The sequence below is a fragment of the Triticum urartu genome, chromosome 6 (genome assembly GCF_003073215.2).
Source record: "Triticum urartu cultivar G1812 chromosome 6, Tu2.1, whole genome shotgun sequence".
Lineage (NCBI taxonomy): Eukaryota > Viridiplantae > Streptophyta > Magnoliopsida > Poales > Poaceae > Triticum > Triticum urartu.
Genome location: NC_053027.1, coordinates 102,529,831 through 102,535,140, shown reverse-complemented (window position 1 = coordinate 102,535,140; position 5,310 = coordinate 102,529,831).

Sequence of the window (5,310 nt, the reverse complement as noted above, 5' to 3'; positions counted from 1 at the left end):
CTCTAAATCGCAAACTGGATACGTGTTTACATTGAACGGAGGAGCTGTCAGTTGGTGCAGTTCTAAGAAAAGCATTGTGGCGGGATCTACATGTGAAGCGGAGTACATAGCTGCTTCGGAAGCAGCAAATGAAGGAGTCTGGATGAAGGAGTTCATATCCGATCTAGGTGTCATACCTAGTGCATCGGGTCCAATGAAAATCTTTTGTGACAATACTGGAGCAATAGCCTTAGCGAAGGAATCCAGATTTCACAAGAGGACCAAGCACATTAAGAGATGCTTCAATTCCATCCGGGATTTAGTCCAGGTAGGAGACATAGAAATTTGCAAGATACATACGGATCTGAATGTTGCAGACCCGTTGACTAAGCCTCTTCCACGAGCAAAACATGATCAGCACCAAGGCTCCATGGGTGTTAGAATCATTACAGTGTAATCTAGATTATTGACTCTAGTGCAAGTGGGAGACTGAAGGAAATATGCCCTAGAGGCAATAATAAAGTTATTATTTATTTCCTTATATCATGATAAATGTTTATTATTCATGCTAGAATTGTATTAACCGGAAACATAATACATGTGTGAATACATAGACAAATAGAGTGTCACTAGTATGCCTCTACTTGACTAGCTCGTTGATCAAAGATAGTTATGTTTCCTAACCATAGACATGAGTTGTCATTTGATTAATGGGATCACATCATTAGGTGAATAATGTGATTGACTTGACCCATTCCGTTAGCTTAGCACTTGATCGTTTAGTTTGTTGCTATTGCTTCCTTCATGACTTATACATGTTCATATGACTATGAGATTATGCAACTCCCGTTTACCGGAGGAACACTTTGTCGGGTGGTTGGTGCGACATATGCCAATGGATGGCTTATCATTGTGGAAGCCAATAAAACATCGCCGGTTCCTGGAAACGGGATAAGGCGAAGACATGCACGCCGGCGAATCTTACCCAGCTTCAGGGCTCTCCGTGGAGATAACACCCCTAATGCTGCTCTGCGGGGTCTTCGCATGATCACTAGCTCGGTGGGTTGCTACAGAATGCTCCTTGAGCCGTTCAGTGAAAGGATGAGGGAGGGCCAGGCTAGCCCGCTCCTCTTCTCCTTGTGGCGTCTAAAATCTATCCAAAGAGTGATCCTCCCTGCATGGGAATCCTGGGGGGTTTATATAGGCCTACCCCCCAGGGGTACAATGGTAATCCGGCTGGGCATGGGGCCCAGCTGTCTGTGTCTACGCCCGCCGGCTTCTCCGCCGACTGGTGGGCCCGCCGACTGGTGGGGCCCGCCGACTGGTAGGCCCGCCGGCTGCCGACCCTTTGGCCGACAGGACGGCCCCACCACTCGGGGGTCTTGTCGGGGGCTGGTTACTGTTACCTTGCCCCTGGTGACGATGGTTTGTCGTGGTAAGCATGGCTACAGTGTCGCCGCGAGGCGGCTCATCATTGTAGCCTTACCTTCTCTTGTCTCCTTAATGAAGCACCTTCTTGGAGGGAGAGAGCTGGCCGGCTGTTGGAAGCCGGCCATACCCTTGGCCGACTGTGGGAAGCCTGGCCGCCTTCGAGATCTCCCCGACTGAGGGGGCCCGCCACCCACGGGTCGTACTGACCCCTCGCCGTGGGTGACGTCATGATCATCGTGGCAACAGTGCCGTGCCGGACGGGGATGGCTGCCCCGTATGGTGCACTGTGGCCATGCGTGCACCGGGATTCGGGGGTGGCAGGCTTTACTGTAGCCACGCCCCGTCTTGTCGCCGTTATGTGGGTGCAGACTCTGAGGGCAAGATCTTAGCCGCCTGCTGAGGGGCCGGCTCCTGGGAGTCAGCCCTTTTATGGCCGGCTTCTGGAAGTCGGCCTTCTCGCGGTCTTGTTTCTCAAGGATTTCAGGGCTGGGCTGCCTTTGCGCAGCCGGCTTGAGAGGTAGCCGTCTGGGGGATGACGGCCCCATGTCTTGGAAGCTTGGAGGCTTGTTCGGCCTGTAATTTTTCTGAAGTGCCAGGGGAAGCCGGCTAGGCTACCTGTGGTCATTTACTCTGACAGTAGTCCCCGAAGCTGGTTGGGCTCCGCAGCAGAAAAATGTCGAGGAGCCCAGTCAGCTTCCTATCTTGAGGAGCCGGGAACCAGAAGCCGGTTTCGACTAGGCGCGCCGTCTCTTAGAGATCTCGAAGTTTGAAGGCGGGTGCCAGTCGGCGCGCGAGTCCGGCTGTGACCTGACCGCTCGTCGTCTGCGCGCCACGTGGCATCCTCCGGCTGGAGGGGCCTGCCAGCCCACGCGTGCGACGGGACGCCGCCGCAGTCTGGGGCCCGCCACTACAGGGCCTCGGCCCACGCGCGGATCTTCTGCGGCCTGGACGGACCGCGCGTGCCCCAGTGGCAGTTTCCCCACGCCGTAATGGCGCAATAATCGCGGGGCATGGGGGGAGTGGCAGCGGTTAATCCCACCCCCCACACATCCTGCCTCCTCAGCTTTGCTGCACGAGGCTATAAGTAGGGGTAGAGGAGGGGAGCGCCAAAACGCTCGCGCGCTCTCCCTCGCTCCGCCCCCTCCTTCTTCTTCCTCCTCTCGTCATGACAGCTACCTGCCGCCGCTCGGCCTTCCTGCCAATCTTCTTGCCTCGCCGCCGCTTCATGGCAGCTGGGTCGTGCGCCATCCTTTCGTCGTACCTTTCTCGCCGCCGCGCCGTCCCCATGGCGTTGTCGAGCTCCTGGGACAGCTCCAACGTCCATGGCGACCACGTCGACTTCCTCCGTTGGACGCGGCGGTTTCCAGGCGCGGATCTCATACGGGTCCGCCTCGCGCCGGAGAGGGAGATTTCGCCGGCGCCAGAAGAGGATGAGCGGGTGATCTTCCGCTCGCACTGCCTGCGCGGCTTCGGCCTGCCGGCGAGCGGGTTCCTCCGCTCGTTCCTTGAATTTTATCATCTCCAACCGCATCACCTCACTCCGAACGCGGTGATGCTGCTGTCGGCCTTCGTCACCCTGTGCGAGGGTTTTCTCGGCGTCCTCCCCACTCTTGAACTGTGAGGAGAGTTCTTTCAGTGCAAGCTCGGCACCGTCGTCGCGGGCGTGCCCGCCCCATGTGGTGCCTTCATCGCCATGCGGAGGGCGAGCGGCAACAACCCGTTTCCGCTCATCCTGCTGATCCAGTCGGTGAAGCTCTGGCAGAAGTCCTACTTCTACGTGAAGAATATTGCTCCGCAAGGCGACTTCGTCAACCTGCCGGCTTACATAGCTGGCCCGCCGGCTGGGAGGCAGCCTTCATGGTCCTTCCGGTCCAGGTCGCTGTCTTTGGGCGCGTCCGCCTCCGTTGCCCGGCTCCAGGTGATGATCCAGTCGTAGGGTCTGTCCGGGGCCGACCTGGTGGCCGCCTTCGTGGAGCGCCGGGTGCTCCCGCTCCAGGGCTGACCTCATATGATCTGCCAGATGAGCGGCCGCTTCGACCGTGCTGGCTAAGCACCAAGGAGATGCCTCACGCCGAGGTGTCTTACATGGTGAACTACATTTCCAACTGCAAGCTCACCGAGGAGTGGCAGTATGGCAAGGTGCCGTACTCTCGCGCCAATCCTCTGCCGGTGGTAAGTTTCTCTTCCTCTTTGCTCGTTGCCGAGTTCATGGTGGCCGACTCCTGACCAGCCGGCCTTTGTTTGGCAGAACCCCATGCTTCCGCCAGTTGCCGGGGCCGCAGGGGTGGAACGCCAGTTCCTCCCCGACCGTATGATCGATGATGTAGACGACCCAGACCTGGGGGCGGCCGCCATGGAGGACGACGTCGCGGGGGAAGGCGGGAACGCAGGCGGGTCCGGGCTCGGGGCCGGCTTCGAGGACTGGCCAGATGACGACGAGGCCGAAGTCATCACGCACCGCCGACCGGCGCCCGAGCACCATGGTGCGGGCCCATCTGCCGGGCCGACTTCCCAGGGCGGCGCGCAGAAGCGCCGGGCCGCGTCGACCCACTTCGGCAGTCGGCCGAAGAAGCCCAAGAGTACCGCGGCCTCAACCAAGCGGGACGAGGCGGCCGCGAAGGCAGCCCGCTTCCGCAAGGTGGTGAAGCAGCCGCAGGTGGTCTCAGCGTAAGTGTCGCTGTTCTTATGCCTTTATTTTTTCTTCTTCTTCAGTTGATGTTTTTCCAAACCCTTTTTCTCAATTTATCAAACAGGGCCCTTCTTTCCCTTGGGCGAGTCCCAGCCGCCTCCATAGTCGGAGCCGTAGGAGGATCTTCAAACTCGCGCTGGGTAGATCCCCGCGCCGACCTCCTAGAGGCAACGGAGCGGAACACGCGGGAAGCGCGAGAGGAGCGGGAGGCGGAGGAGCGGAGGGCGGCTCGGGAGGCGGAGCAAAAGTCGGCGGAGGCGCGAGCCGTCGCAGCCACCAAGGCTCAGGCGGAGGCTGCAGAAGCGGAGAGGGAGGCGGAGGCGCTGCAGAACCAGCCTCCGCAGTTTGTCATTCCCCTCCGTGCCGTGGCTCCTGACTCCCCTGTGCCCCCGTTGGAGGAAGCCGGCCGCGGCCAGCCGGAGATGGAGAGGGAGACGGCGTCATCACCGCCGACTATAGCGGGCCGAGGAGGCCGGCCTGAAGTGCCGCCAGCGCGGCCGGCTGGGGGCGAGCCGACCGTGGGAGGGGATCTTGTGATCTCGTCACCGCTTCGCCGGCACGCGGGGAAGGCGACTTCAGCGCCAGACGCGCAGAAGACTGTGGACACCGGCTCGTCTGCCCAGGACCTAGAAGCGGCCAGCGACAGCTCGTCTGGGTGGACGCCGGGCGGCAGGACAGCCGTGCTGAATGTGGCGATGCAGGACGTCCGGAGCCGGCTTCAGGCCCAAGCCACCGCATTGAAGCAGTACACCCAGTAGTTTCTCACGACGCGGTTGGTGATTCGGGTGAGTCCTCCTGCTCCTTTGATTGCTTTTAATTTGTTCCGTGTGAAGGAAATATGCCCTAGAGGCAATAATAAGTTATTATTTATTTCCTTATAATCATGATAAATGTTTATTATTCATGCTAGAATTGCATTAACCGGAAACATAATACATGTGTGAATACATAGACAAACAAAGTGTCACTAGTATGCCTCTACTTGACTAGCTCGTTAATCAAAGATGGTTATGTTTCCTAACCATGAACAATGAGTTGTTATTTGATTAACGAGGTCACATCATTAGTTGAATGATCTGATTGACATGACCCATTCCATTAGCTTAGCACCCGATCGTTTAGTATGTTGCTATTGCTTTCTTCATGACTTATACATGTTCCTATGACTATGAGATTATGCAACTCCCGTTTACCGGAGGAACACTTTGGGT